Source organism: Peromyscus maniculatus, chromosome 16 (genome assembly GCF_049852395.1).
Source record: "Peromyscus maniculatus bairdii isolate BWxNUB_F1_BW_parent chromosome 16, HU_Pman_BW_mat_3.1, whole genome shotgun sequence".
Taxonomy (NCBI): Eukaryota; Metazoa; Chordata; class Mammalia; order Rodentia; family Cricetidae; genus Peromyscus; species Peromyscus maniculatus.
Window position 1 is genome coordinate 67,341,835 of NC_134867.1, and position 16,405 is coordinate 67,358,239.

Here is a 16,405-nt window from a genome sequence, read left to right on the forward strand (position 1 = left end):
GGGGAGACTTTTCTAGTTGATACTAAAAGAAAGCAAGTATTTTAAGGAGAGTGAGGGGAGGAGAATTTGAATGTAGATTTATAAATTCTTTCGCTGTGAAAATGGTAGAAGCCCATAGAGTGTCCCAATCAACTGAAGCTACCTCATCTTTCTAAATAACTGCATGATCTACCATATGATGCTGATGCATGTTCAAAGACAGGAATACATATTTCTGGTGTCTCTATATGAGAAGTGTTCTCTATTTCTAAAATTTGCACTATTATAATAATAGTTTTCTTTTGGTCAAAGTTATTAAAAATTTATTTTACAACAAGTCAAGGTATTTCTTGGAACTACAGAATGTGCAATATTATTTTAGAGTTCCTATATTAAGATGCTTAGGTTTAGTTTGCCAACTAGTCTGAAAGATCTCTTGTTCTTGTGTGTTTTATAATCCAGTCTAACACATGTGGGACTTAAGTTTGGAGCCAAAATATTTTTTCTCTCCCTTGCTATTAGTTCATTTGCAATTCTGGACTTCTACCAGGAAGGAAACAATTTGTGTGTTGTTTCTCAGATTCTCCTAGTTTTGTAGGAGATAAAGGAGAAGACAGATCACACCAACCTGTATTACCAGCCAATGTTATAATAAAGTTGCATTATTATACCAGATTCAAATGTACTTTTTGAGCAGTGTGTTCATTACATTTTCATAAGATTTTACTGAAAGAAAAACAACTCATTTTGATCCTTCAGTGACAGAGTGTAAGTATTTCTGTTAGGGTGTGAACTGAGTTAGTTATACTTATTGCTCGAATTATAGTAATTTTTTCCTGGCCAACAAAAATACACACACACACACACACACACACACACACACACACACACACACACACACACTCACCTGGCCCTATTCTTGTGTTTTTGTTCCTTCTCAGAAAAGATAGTCTGTGATAGTTTTTTTTTCTTTTCCTTAAGTGATTATAGGCCCCAAATGCAAAATCTATGAGACAGAGATTTTGTTTACTTTCTTTCTTGTTGAATAGTATGTGAAAGGTACTCTACTTCTGTAACTTCTTGACAAACATGTATTTTCCCAGGCATCGACATACAAACTTTCTTAATTGTTAAATTTATGTATCTGGATGGAGTAATTGTAGAATGATTGGTCTATTAAATTAAGAGGCTATTTGCAATTGATACCCACTGGCAAAGGGAAATACATTTTCTCCTATGGAATTTCACTGCAGAGCAGGCCTCTGGGCCAGGAGTATTAGGCCAATATAAAATGAACTCAATGACATTGTGTGTGTGTGTGTGTGTACTTTGCTTGGGAAATTTTGTCTTGTTGGCCTTTTGCTTGTTTGGTTTGATTTTCTTTTTCCTTTTTCTTTTCTTTTTTTTTTCTTTGAGAGAGGGAAAGAACTTAAAGTTGGGTGGTTATGGAGGTGGGAAGGAAGGAAATTAGCAAAACAACCTGGTTTGACATGGTAGAGACCATCTGTAGTCCAGCTACTCTGTAGACACAGGCAGGATTGTAGTGAGTCTGAGACCAGCGTCATCTACATAATGAGTTCCAGGACAGCCAGTGCTACATAAAAATTCTATCTCAGCACAAACAAAATAACAACAAATAAGCAAGCAAACAAAGAAATTAATGAAAATCAATGAACTGTAGTGGGAAACATTTAAAGGAAAACAACTGGGCTTATTAGATGTGCATTGTTCATTGTGACTGCATATATATGTGTGTGTGTGTGTGTGTGTGTGTGTGTGTGTGTGTGTGTGTGTGTGTGTGTGTTTCTAGATTTGGTAACTGTTACTGGATATGAATCTGGGGACTCATCCCTTGGGAAGACTAATTTTCTCTCTCTCTATAATTGTTAATTGAACGTAGTTCTTCATTTAGACATGGGCCCTCTGAGATTTCCCCTATCCATGTTAGGCAGCCATGTTGAAGTTTCACAGGTGTAGCTTCCTTGTTATACATAGAAGGCATAATCTCCCACAGACTGCTGGGCCTCTATCATTCAGTCTTTCTGCCCACTGTTCTTTGATATTCACTGTGCCTGAGGTGCAGACATTGTGTTGCAAATATATCAATTTGGGCCGGCCCACCACAGTCAGTTGTCTGCATTTGAAAGCTGAGCCATTTTCTTTTTTAATTGAGACTTTGAACCAGTATAAACTTCAATGTTAAAAGTCACAATAGAACATTTCCTGGGGACCTGCTGACTGGTCTTTACCTCTTCCTCTCTACTCTGCCCCCATCCCCAGTGGATCACACAGACCTTCCCATCCAAACCTTTTCCCCTCCACTCATTGCTTTATCCATGACTCCAGCTCCAGCAGTCATTCTATGGGAACCCATACATCACTCCATTCCAGGGAAGCAGTAGCCTAACTACAGATCTTCACCTGCCCCCACCTCTAAATACAACCCCCCAGTCTCATCCCCAACTCTTTAGTAAACTAACTGCTTTGGCCTCCCCTTTCTATCTGTCCCCATTTCCAGCAGACAAAGTTTTTACAGTGCAGAGGTAGAAGGTTTCCATATGGGGGCTTTGGTGGGCAAAATAGGCAGGGTTACAGAACATAAGCATAACAAGCTAGTCATAATGACCCCCTGAAACAAAGACATGATTGCAAGGTGGTTGTAACAACAGATAGTCATAACAAGGTAGCCATAACAATGCTTTAGAAACAAAGGAAAGGTTGCAACTTTTTGAAACAAAGACATGATTGCCATTCCTGGAACAGGCAGTACAGAGCAATTTGTAGTTAAAGTTACAGTTGGGCCATAGCCCAGTCCTTGACAAACAGAGGTTTAATCATAAACAGCAATGAACCTACTTTGTCTTCACTATAAGATGGCTTTTAAGCCTAAGAGGGAGGCAGGCTGGTCATTTACTTCTTCTCCACTTATCCCTTTGTCTCAGCACCCAACTCTAGCAGGAATTCCTTGGGAATTTGCTGGCCAAGTCTAAAAGAGAAGCAAGTAGGTTAGCAAAGCTGGTAGGTGAGCTCCAGATCTTCACTCTCCCTCCTTTCCTTGAAATCCAATCCTCTGGTCTTATTGTCAGCTCTGTATCAGACTATCTGCTGTGGTCTTTCCTCCCTCTATGGCCACTCAAAGGAGATAAGCAGATGTTCACAGTAGAATACCCTATTTTTATCCCTCCTGTGGAATCCTTTAATATCTGTTGTGGGATGGTCTTTCTGTACACTGTGAATATGTGTTGCTAACATTGGTTATTAAAGAAGCTGCTATGGCCTATGGCAAGGCAGAATAGAGCCAGGCAGGGAATCCAAGCAGAGAGACAAGGAGAAGAAAGGCAGAGTCACAGGAGATGCTGAGAGCTGCCAGGGGAGCAAGATGTAAGGGAACACAGGTAGCACCACAAAGCCACATGACAAAACATAGATTAATAGAAATGGGTTGAATTAAGTTGTAAGAGCTAGTTAATGATAAGCCTGAGTCGTAGGCTCAGTTTGTTATTACAGTTTGCAATTAATATAGGTCTCTGTGTGTTTGTTTACTTGGGACTGAGTGGTGGTGGGACATAGGAAAATCTATGAATAATAGGGATAGAGGAATGAGAATAAACCCAGGACAAAGGCACAGAAAATGTTTTCAACAAAATCTTACAAGAAAATTTCCCTAAACTGGAGAAGGAGGTACCTATCAAAGTATAAGAACACAAATAGACTGGACTAGGAAGAACTTCCCATCACCACATAATAATCAAACATTAAATGTACACCACAAAGAAGGAATTTTAAAAGCTGCAAAGGAAAAAGACCAAGTAACAGGTAAAGAGGACTATTAGAGTGACATCTGACTTCTCAATGAGACTCTAAAAGCCAGAAGGGTCTGGATAGATATTTTACAGATTCTATGACAGTGGTTTTGACTTGAGGGTCTCAACCTCCTTGGGGGTGAATGGCCCTTTCACAAGGGTTGCATATTAGATATCCTGAATATCAGATATTTATACTATGCTTCATAACAGTAGCAAAATGACAGTTATGAAGTAGCAACCAAAATAATTGTATGGTCAGCAAAATAATTTTTGGGGTCAGCACACCATGAACTGTATGAAAGGGCTATAGTGTTAGGGTGCTTGAAAAGCACTGCTCTAAGAGAACACAGATGCCAGCCCAGATTTCTATGCAGCAGAACTTTCTATCTCAATAGATGGAAAAAGAAAGACATTTCAAGATACAACTAAGCAGTATCTAGCTACAATCCCAGCTCTACAGAGGCGCTGGAAGGAAAACTTCAACGTGAAAAAGCTGACCACATCCAAGGACATACAAGTAATAAATAATATCAGACCAGGAAATCAAAAAGGGGGGGTCACATAACCACAAGAAAATAACAATAAATAAATAAATAAATAAATAACAATAAATAATCAATAAATACAGCTCACTGATCACTCTCAACATCAATGTTCACAATTCCCCCAATAAAAAACAGACTGTTTGGTGGTGGCAAATGGCTTAATCCCAGCACTCAGGGAGGCAGAGGCAGGTGGATTTCTGTGAGGTCAAGCCCAGCCTGGTCCACAGTGTGAGCTCCAGGAAAGTCAGGGATATACACAGAGAAACCCTGTCTTGAAAAAACAGCCAACTAACTGACTGACCAACTGACCAACCAATAAACAACAACTACAAACCCTAGGTGAGAGGAGAGAAGAGGGGAATCTGTGATTGGTATGTAAAATGAATAAGAAAAATTCTTAAAAAACAAAACAAAGATACATCCTTCTGCTGCATCCAAGATATACCTTGACAGCAAGGATAGACATCACCTCAGGGTAAAAGGATAGAAAAAGATATTCCAAGCAAATGGTCCTAAGAAGCAAGTTGGTGTAGTCATTTTAATGTCTGATAAAACAGACTTCAAACTAAAACAAATCAGAAGTGATAGAGAAGGACACTACACACTGATCAAAGGAAAAATCCACAAAGAGGACATTGTAATTCTTAAAATTTATGCACCAAATACCAGGGACCCAAGTTCATGAAAGAAACACAACTTACTTTTCCTTCATTAAGATACAATCAAATTATATCTAGATAAAAATTTCAAAATAGTGTTAATTATTTCAAGGAGTACAATAATTCTATTGAAAGTAAACAAACATTCAGTTATAAAAGAATTAAATCTTTAGGTATGTACTCATACAAATGTACTACACAGGAAAGGCTGAAATGAAGGAGGGCTATGATCCCAAATTTTGCAGGTTTGCACTCTACTTTATTGTGATGCAAGATCCTGATAAGAAAATCAAAACCACGGTGTATGGAAAGCATCGTTTGTCTGAATTAAATCCTTAGTAAGATGGTGGGAAAAGAAGAAAAGTAAAAACACAATAGATGTTTATAATGAATTTGCTTTTCATTTGCACACTCATTTAGACTTAATGTAGCTTTGTATAAACAGGAAATTTTAGGATGACAAGATAGCTCAGAAGGGGAATTTGCTTCTCCCAGGGCTGGTGCCCTGAGATTAATCTCTGGGAGCCACATAATGGGAGCAAAGAACTGACTTTCTTAAATTTTCCTTTTACCTCTGTGAGCACACGGTGACTTGTGTGCACATGCACACATAAGTAAGTAGGTAAGTAAGTAAATAAATAAATAAGCAGACAAATAAATAAATATGTAAAATGTGGAATTTCTCAAATGGATGCAGAGAATCCTCTTAAAAATCCCCACAAAAAGAGAAATTTGATTTCGCGATGGCTGCAAGTTTGTAGTGACTTCCATCATAAAGATTTTGCAATTATTAATTTTTATGACACACACAAAAAAAGTTGTCACTAAAATGAAGAGCTGACTGGGTTTAGCTGTCCAAAGCTGGAGCCATTTCCGATTCTCTGGTGGATGCACACTGCAGATAAGGCATTACAGTGCTGTGACAACTCGTAGAGACAGCTGTGCATTTACTACATCCAAACAAGGATTAGACAAGGATGTTTCTTCCAGAGGGTACAATTCTATTCATCTCAAAAGACTACAGTCACATGGACAAAACAGAAGTAAAGTTAAGTGACTTTAAAACAACTCAGAAACAGACAAGTCCCTCTATCTTCTAACAGAGTTCCTGACACAAAATAATCATATGAATAGGAACAAAGTATTGGTTCAATGTGATTTTTATATATGCAAATATTACTTCCTAAGTGCTATTGTCTAAAACACTATTAAGTAATACTAAGTTATAAAATAACATTTACTTTTATCAGCTCAGTCCCTATCTAAGCTTTCTTTTATTTTGATACTGTTTGAAGTAATATTTCTCAATTTAAAAATAGGTTGAGTAGCAATGACTATCTGGTTGCAGTTGGTATTATAGACATAAGTTAATGCTTTAAAAAAACTTTTGTCTCTGTATGGAATGTCAGCAAACTATTCTGAGAAACAAATTCTTAGTGTTCTAAGAATAATTTTTTTCTGCATGTCTTTTGCTCTCTGCAGCACATCATTGTTCTGGCTGTTTCCTCCTCAGTTTTCCTACATCTTTAATGTCAGTTATATTTATTAGCACTCCAAAATTCATACTGGATCAATTCCCATGAACTGATGTCACATGCAGGTGGCCCATACTTCCTTGAACTTTAATATTTCAAAGTCCCCGAACATTAAAAAGATTAATGTGTGGCAAATTATTTGTGGCAAAATGTTAGTTCCTAAAATGAGCACTTTTGGCCCCATGCAGCTCTCCACGGCATGCACTTATTCTCAGCACAGGGACTACGTCAGGCTTTTGTGTGTATAGGACTGTAGACCCATCAGTCATACAGAACAAACAGCTTTTATTTTTTAACGTGCAAGCAATGTGTGTCTTATGTGGATTTTGTAGGATAATTGACAGGTTTTCAAATTTATTATTGTGTTTCTACTGGCATTAAACATATCTAATTATATTCTTCTTTGATTGAAAGGAAAGCGGCATGGGTTTTATTCTCAAGACAATATTTCTAAGCTATAGCTCAGAGAAATAGAATGAATATGTAGTTGTTCTCATCTGCTATTTTTAGATTTTGCTGCTGAGATTTTTATTAGATTTTTATTTTGCTGCTGAGATTTGCAGGGACAACTTGGTTCATCTCTCTCTCTCATCTATCATCTATCTATCTATCTATCTATCTATCTATCTATCTATCTATCTATCTATCATCTATCTATCTATCTATCTATCTATCTATCTATCTATCTATCTATCTATCATCTATCTATCATCTGTCTTTCTATCTTCTATCTATAGTTATATATATTTTACATTTATATTTATTATATTTATATTATATGGTTTATAGTTTTGTATTCATGACTACAATGACTTATTCATATATAATTGGCCAAGAAGAGAAGGATTTAGGAAGTGGGCTTCTACAGTAAAATCAATGTTTGTGAGACTGTCTTTCCTACTTCTCTTCCTGGAATCCTAGCATCTAGCAAAGAATTATGCACAAGCTAAATCATCAACACATCACAATTGGGAGATTAATGAAGAGATAACACTTCCTGACCTCAAGTTTCCTAAATTGTCAGGGGAAATGTAAACCTCACCAAACAAAATTTTATAGTCTTTATTTATAATATCTCAGCATAGACAAAGAAATGAAATAATTTTGAGGTGAGAAAAAAATATAACATTCTTAATTTCCTACATTTTTCTTTGGTTAGAACTTTTAATATAACAGGGATATTTATTTTCTCAAATATTCTTGTGAATCCATGCTTCTTTTTGTCTTTGGCAAAATATTTTCAAATCATTGTGTTCCAGCTTCAGAGGAAAATGGTTTTAATAGTATTCAACTCCTTATGCTTTCCAGGGAGATAGTCAAGGGGAGTTCATACACCCATATATCAGGGATCTGATCTGAAGACCAAGGGGGAGAGATATAGGAAAGGAAAGGGTACTACTCATACATTATTTAAAATCCTTTATTAGCCCTTTGAATGCCAGTACAGAGGAAGGGAGAAAGGAAGGAAGGAAGGGAGGGAAGGGCAGAGGGAAGGAGGGAGGGAGGGAGAGAGGGAGGGAGAAAGAGAGAGAGAGAGAGAGAGAGAGAGAGAGAGAGAGAGAGAGAGAGAGAGAGAGAGAGAGAGAGAGAGAGAAAGCTTTGACTCTAGTTCTATCCCTTAATAGACTAGACATATATAATCAAAGTTTACTTACATAAGTCAGCTGATATTACCCAAAGCAGATTTGTGTATAGGGATGAGATGGATGCTTGAGAATTAGAGATGTGCTCATTATTTAGAGAGCTTACAGATTGTCCCAACAGCAATAGGAATTTATTTAGTACATGTTGAATTCTAATAAAAGTATTCCCAATGGGCCTAATTCTACACTGCTTCCTGCCATAAAAGATCTGCATGTGTTACAGGGAAATTCTAGGGCAGAAGCCTCTGGAGGGAGAAGAGTCAATTTAATAATGCATCTGCTTCTGATCGTCAAGAAGACATACACCTGCACTTCCACAGTGGCTGTAGCAGAGATACACCAAATTATAAAAACTATGCACCCTGGATACACAGACACTTGGGCACATACTGAAAAATGATTTCTGTTGCTCTGCACACCGCACCATTTTTGTTCTTAATATGTAGGCAAGGCCAGTATTAAAGAAATAGAGCCATGACACATTTATATGGTATGGTTATTATTTTTAATCATTTTATTTGTATTTTATAATTACATAATTTACCACTTCCCTCTCCTACCTTTATAGCATCCCATATACCCTTCCTTGTTCTCTTCCAAATTTGTGGCTTCTTTTTTCATTAATTGTCTGACATATACACATGTAAATGAATTTTTATATACTATATATTCCTAAATACATAAATATATCCTTTTTAGTCTGTATAATGTTACTTTTATAAATATTTTCAGAGTTGACCATTGTCATCTCATGTGAGAAAATGTTATTTTTACTATATATGTATATTTATATACAGATTTATGTGTATTATAGGGTCTTTTAAAGCAAATAGTTAAGAGTATGATTTCTTAAGTTTTTTTTCAGACGTCTTTACTGCTGTATTACCCTTCTTTCTCTTTCCTCTGTATTTATTTACTCCACACTCTAATTGGAGCTCTCTCTATTTTTCCCACTTACTCCATGTCTTAGGGTTACTATTGCTGTGATGAAACACCATGACCAAAAGAAAATTGGAGAGGAAAGGGTTTATTTGTCTTACATATCCTGAATCACAGTCCATTAAGGGAAACCAAGGTGGGAACTCCAACCCAGAAGGAACCTAGAAGCAGGAGCTGATGGAAGAGTGCTGCTTACTGGCTTGTTCCTCATGGCTTCCCTAGTCTGCTTTCTTATAGAACTCAGGACCACCAACCTAAGGATGTCCCAAGCCACAATGGGCTGAGCCTTCTCCCATCAGTCACTAACCCTATACAGGCTTGCTAGCTACAGCTCAATCCTCTGAATGCATTCATCAATCAAAGTTCCCTCCTCTCATATGACTATAGCTTGTGCCAAGTTGACATAAAACTGGCCAGCACATGCCCTCAGATCGCCTGTGCCCTGTTATTCCTCTTTATTTTTATTTTAATTTTTTTATTCATTTTACATAACAACCACAGATCCCCCTCTCATCCCTCCTCCTGCTTCCCTGCCACCTCTTCCCCCAACCCCCTTCTAAACAGTTTAAGTTCTCCCATGGGAGGACAGCTAAGCCTGGTACATTCACTTGAGGCAGGCCCAAGCCCCTCCCCGCTTTATCAGGGGTAAGCAAGGTATCCAACAGTAGGTAAGGGAATCCAGAAAGCTGGCTCATACATCAGGAATAGATCCTGATCAAACTGCCAGGGGCCCCTCAAACAGACCCAGCGATACAGCTGTCTCCCATATGCAGAGGGTTTAGTCCAGTCCTATGCAGGTTCCACAGCTGTTGGTCTAAAGTGTGTGAGTTCCTTTGAGGTTGGTTCAGTTGTCTCTGTAGATTTCCCTTTCATGACCTTGCCCCCCCTTGCTCATGTAATCCCTCTTCCCTCTCTTCAACTGGATTCCCAGGGCTCAGCCTGGTGTGTGGTTGTGGATCTCTGCGTCTGCTTCCATCAGTTACTGGATGGAGGCTCTATGATGACAATTAGGGTATTCACCAATCTGATTACCAGGGTAGGCCAGTTCAGACACCCTCACCACTGTTGCTAGTAGTCTAATCTGGGGTTGTCCTTGTGGATTCCTGGGAATTTCCCTAGCACCAGGTTTCTCCCTAACCCTGTAATGTTTCCTTCTATCAAGATATCTCTTTCATTGCTCTCCCACTCCGTCTCTCTCCCAGCTCGACCATCCCGTTCCCTCATGTTCTCATCCCCCATCCTCTACCCTCTATTGCCCCCCCACCTCATCCCCAGTTTACTCATGGGAATCTCCTCTATTTCCCCTTCCCAAGGTGATCCATACATCCTTCTTAGGATCCTCCTTATTTCCTACCTTCTCTGGAGCTGTGGGTTGTAGTCTGTTTATCCTTTGCTTTATATTTAGTATCCACTTATGAGTGAGTGCATACCATGTTTGTCTTTCTGAATCTGGGTTACCTCAGTCAGGATGATATTTTCTAGTTCCATCCATTGCTTGCAAATTTCTTGGTGTCATTGTTTTTTACAGATGAGTAATACTCCATTGTGTAAATGTACCACATTTTCTTAATCCATTCTTCAGTTGAGGAGCTTCTAGGTTGATTCTAGGTTATGGCTATTATGAATAATGCTGCTATGAACATAGCTGAGCAAGTGTCCTTGTGGTATGATTGAGCATCCCTTGGGTATATGCCCAAGAGTAGTATCATTGGGTCTTGAGGTAGATTGATTCCCAATTTTCTGAGAATTTTCCATACTGATTTCCAGAGTGGGTGTACAAGTTTGCACTCCCACCAACAGTGGAGGAGTGTTCCCTTTTCTCCACATCCTCTCTAACATAGGCTGTCATCAGTGTTTTTGATCTTAGCCATTCTGACAGGTGTAAGATGGTATCTCGGAGTCATTTTTGATTTGCATTTACCTGATGACTAAAGATGTTGAGCAATTCCTTAAATGTCTTTTGGACATTTGGGATTCTTCTGTTGAGAATTCTCTTTTTAGATCTTTAGCCCAGTTTTTAATTGGATTGTTTAGTATTTTGCTGTCTAATTTATTGAGTTCTTTATGTATTTTAGAGATCAGCCCTCTGTCAGATGTGAGGTTGGTGAAGCTCTTTTTCTATTCTGTAGGCTGTCAATTTGTCTTATCGACCGTGTCCTTTGCCTTACAGAAGCTTTTCATTTTCAGTTGGTCCCATTTATTAATTGTTGCTCTCAGTGTCAGTGTTACTGGTGTTATATTTAGGAAGTGGTCTCCTGTGGCAATGTTTTCTAGGCTATTTCCTACTTTCTCCTCTATCAGATTCAGTGTAGCTAGATTTATGTTGAGGTCTTTGATCCACTTGGATTTGAGTTATGTTCATGGTGATAGATATGGATCTATTTGCAATCTTCTACATGTTGACATCCAGTTATGCCGGCAGCATTTATTGAAGATGCTTTCCTTTTTCCATCATACAGTTTTGGCTTCTTTGTGAAAAAATCAGGTGTTTGTAGGTGTGTGGATTAATGTCAGGATCTTCAATTTGATTCCATTGGTCCACATGTCAGTTTGTATTTTAACACCAAACTGTTTTTATTACTATAACTCTATAGTAGAACTTGAAGTCAGGGATGGTGATGCCTCCAAAAGTTGCTTAATTATAAAGGATTGTTTTAGATAGCCTAGGTTTTCTGTTTTTCCATATGAAGTTTAGTATTTTTCTTTCAAGGTCTGTGAAGAATTGTGTTGGGATTTTGATGCGGATTGCATTGAATCTGTAGATTGCTTTTGGTAACATTGCCATTTTTATTATGTTGGTTCTACCTATCCATGAGCATGGGAAATCTTTCCATTTTCTGATATACATTCAGATAAAGAAGAAAAGTAATCATTAGTATTATCTAGGTATAAATCCTTTGTCTTAGGGTTTCTACTGCTGTGATGAAACACCTTGACCAAAAGCAACTTGGAGAGGAAAGGGTTTGTTTCACTTTATAGTGTGTAAGTCCATCACTGAGAGAACTCAAGGTAGAAAATTGGAGACAGGAACTGATGATGAAGTCATGCAAGAATACTGCTGACTGGCTTGGTTCTCTTGGCTTGCTCAGCCTGCCCTCTTATATTACTCAGGACCACTAGCTCATGGGTGGTACCACTCACAATGGGCTGGACCCCCAATATCTGTCAAGAAAATGCCCTACAGAATCGCCTACAGGAATATCTTATGGAGGCATTTTCTCAATCTAGAGTTACTCTTCCTAAGTGACTCTAGCTTATGTCAATTTGACATATAACTAGCCACCATACCCTGAAAGCTAAAATAACAACTGGTTTGGTAAGACATGCCAATTGGTGCAATGGTGCCATGGACATCGTGAAGGTGACTATCACTTTCTGATTCCATTTTAGGTCTGCTTCATGAGTTGAAACTTACATCTGGCACCACTATCAGGGCCAAGAACCTTTGGCTAGACAAACGATAGGGAAGAAACTACTACTTCTCTGCTAAGTGGGCATAGCATTAAACTGACTTCTAATGACTTATAATTCTTCCCACAGATTAGTGAGTCTCTAAATCCCATCAAAGAAGTTTCTTTTTTTAGTGGATGGCAATTAAGACAGAGATCCACAACTCATCAAGGTACAGAGAATACTCAGCCATAAATGGGACATTTATATCACACCCCTCTTCCAAAGGCTCACTGTAGGGATGAAGCTTCTAGGTCAGTACAAACAATATCTTCATGTTCTGAATCAAGTATGTAGTCCTGCCAATAACAGAGTCTCACGTTCACATTCTGGAGGGTAACCACAGCATTGACAATAGCCTGCAACATTTAAGGGTCTATGGAAACTCACTGGCTAACAACTCCAAAAGTGGCAACCAATTCCTGGCACTGGGCCTTCTATTTCTCAGCCTGTGGTGTGTACTTGTTTTTACCCACTGTAGGATAACTCCATCTAATCTCTTTATGTATATGCATATGTATATATTTTAGGAAGCTTTTATAGTAATAGGTTGTCATGTGACCTTTTGAATAGTCTTTAGTGTTAGCTCTCCTTTCCCATATTTCTTCTTCTATCTTGCCCTTCCACCATTCACACTCTTTAACTCTTCTTGTTTCACTTTTACTCTTTAAATTTTTTTCATTAAAATTTACTATTTATAACATTTATTTAAATTTATATATTCTAAACTTGTCATTAACTGAATCTTTTTTTTATTTTACAATACTATTCAGTTCTACATAACAGCCACAGATTCCCTTGTTCTCTCCCTTCCTGCCCCCCTCCCCTTCCCCCCAGCCCACCCCCCATTCCCACTTCCTCCAGATCAAGGTCTCCCCCGAGGACTGGGATCGACCTACTCTTTAAATTTTATACCAGTATGTTCATATCTCCTTGCTTGAAGTCATGCCTTACCTTTTAACTGTATGGGTATTCAGAATGGAACACAGATATCTGACAGGTCAAAGTTAACATCCACTGGTAAATCCATGGAGTTGGAAACATTTATGAATGAGGTAATCCAGATCCCAAAATCAAATGTCCCATGTTTTATAAACATCTCTTAACATGCAAGCCAATAGCTTTAGAATATGTAAAGTTTTGTATGTGAGTAATAGGAAAAAAAAGGTCTATGATTCTTTGAAGGATTTAGGGCTAACACCTGAAAAATTAACTGAAAGTCATTAGAAAGAAGAGCATATGTGTATGTGCACACATATAAACCACACATAGATATATGTAATTTACAGGCCAGACACTTTATTGGAAATATTTTTAAAATCTAGAATATTGAAGAAAAATCATGTAAACAATACTTGTAATTTTATTAGATTTTTCCCGTTGATTTTGATTCTTAAGTAGAAAAAAAAAAGAGAGAAGAATGTTTTTCTTCTAAATTATGAACTTGGAAACTAATTCTATGACTTAAAAGCCACAGAAAAATCCTTCCCTCTGTCTCTGTCTTTCTCTTTCCATGTGTAGGCGTGTGTTTTATCATAATGAGGCATCTCCAAGGGGATAATTGCTATTAATAACTGCAGGAATAATTAAACACGAGTGGAGAAAGGATGTTCAGAAACAGGATTTGGCTACTGGTGATTATGATAAAAGTAACAAAGTTCTGTCTTAAATTGAGCATTTACTGTGCCAGATACAACAATTTCTAAGTCAAAGTATATTATATAATAATGTATCATATAGTATCACATAATATGTTATCATATATAGTGATATATAGCACTCTATAATATGAACTAATAATATTATACAAATTTTATAACATATATAGTATATATTAGTGAATATTGACTACCTAGTTTAATTTAAAAATTAATTTGGAAACAATATTCCCTATTTATAAATGAAGTCAGAGCGCACTAGACAAGTTTGACTTACACTATAAAACACAACAAAAAATGGCAATCTGAATGCAGATTTTCAATAATGTGATACTAACAAGGCTTGGCAAGAGCTGATTAATGTTCAAAAATTGTAAAATCTGTAAATGAAGGTTAAGTTTAGTCTGTATAAAAAGTGATTGATTTTTTTTAACCTCTCTGCCAAAGAACAATCATAACTGTTAGAACCTCAGGGTGAGAAAAAGTCTCAATTCAAAAATATATTTTTAAAATTAATTCCCTATATACATATAAAATGTGTTTTGATCAAATTCATTCATTCTCCTGATTCCCCCCAACCCACTCCCAATTCTCTCTCCACACTCTTTTGTGTATTGCTTGCTTGTTTATTTTTATACCCACAAAGTCTTAATGTGTCCTCTCCAAAGATTCTGGATTGCTGTGTGGCCTTCCACTAGAGTGTGGTCAACTTACCATGGACTATACTCTTGAAGGAAACTGATACTCCCTCACTCAGCATCATTCATTGTCAGTAGTTCCTTGGCTAAGGCTGGCACATAGTGCCCACCTTTCTTCTTCATCTTGGAAATTGATCTGACTTGAACTTGCACAGACCTTGTATGTATTGTCACAACCACTGTGGGTCCATTGCATGCGTGTCCTGTTGTGTCTAGAAGATACTGTTTCTTGTAGCCATCCATTGCATCTGGCCCTTATACCCTTTCTACTTCCTCTTTCACAATAATCCTTGAGTCTTGGGAGGAGGGAGTGTGATACAGATGTCACATTTGGGCAGAGCATTCTACTGTCTCATTCGCTGTACCTTGATGAGTTGTGGGTTTGTGTTAATCATCATCTACTGCAAATAGAACCTTCTTTGATAAGGGTTAGATGCACTAATATATGAGTATGGTGAGTCATAAGGAGTCAGTTTAATACCATGCACATTTAGCATAGTCAGAGTAGTAGGTTATCCCCTAGGACCTAGGACCTGTCTCTAGCCACATGTTCTTCACCCACTAATAGCACAAGGCATGGGTTTCAAATTGTGGAGAGGGCCTTGAATCCAATCAGAAAATGGTTAGCTACTCCTATGTTGTTTTGGCCACTAACCAGTGGGTATGTCTTGCCAGACCAGTTGTTATTGTAGTTTGCAGGGTTAACAGCTGTGTAAGATTGATGATTATTTTTCTCTGGTAGCATGTGTAGAACCTTCCAGTACTATAAAAGCTAGCCAATAGGATGAAACTTCCAGAACAATAAAAGCTTGATATATGCTTCTTCTATGACTCAAGTGTGTAGCATCTTCAGCACCAGGGTTTTATTGTCACGTTCTAAAAAATCACAAATAGTACTGGCAATGAAGGCTTATGAGACCTCATTGGCCAACTGCTCCAGAAGACGCAATCCACTTATGTCATTGTGGTTTCTATTTCTTAGCCTGTGGTGTTTAACTAATAGATATATTGTCAACTGTTATAGGAGGGCTCTATTATATATATGTTGCTATGTTATTGCATAGGTTTCCAAATGATCTTTCCAAAAGATCTTTAGTGATATTTATTCTTCTCTGTATTCCTTCATCTGCCCTGTCCTTGAGTTCCCCACCATAATATAACTCTTTCTGTTCCATTATTTCCCTTCAAGCCTTTAAGCCATTGTATTCTATCTCCCAGTCTTTGAAAGCCTCTCTACTATGGACCCTTACTAACTTCCTTGTCAGGGACAAGGACAGCATCTCTAGTTAGTGGAAAAATACAGACCTCCCCCCACCCCCACCCCCATAAGACAGGGAACTAGATCAGCTTACAGTCAGGTTGCCTAGCAACAGGACATTGAGTCAGAGCCCTTGACCCTCTCACCCTGTAAACATCCTATACAAACATCCTGTTAGCTTGCCCCACCTTATGCAGATGACAGCTTCTTGCTCCCCCCACCCTTCAGGAACTAT

At 37.9% G+C, this 16,405-nt stretch overlaps 1 long non-coding RNA gene across 2 annotated transcripts in view; it reads right to left on the minus strand.

Moving 5' to 3' along the window:
- Positions 1-16,405, minus strand: part of LOC121823055 (uncharacterized) — a 144,861-nt gene that overhangs the window by 33,906 nt on the left and 94,550 nt on the right. For both annotated transcript variants that reach the window (XR_013045192.1, XR_013045191.1), the window contains one exon: positions 2,836-2,965. This is a non-coding gene — a long non-coding RNA (uncharacterized LOC121823055). The remainder of the gene's footprint in view (positions 1-2,835; positions 2,966-16,405) is intronic.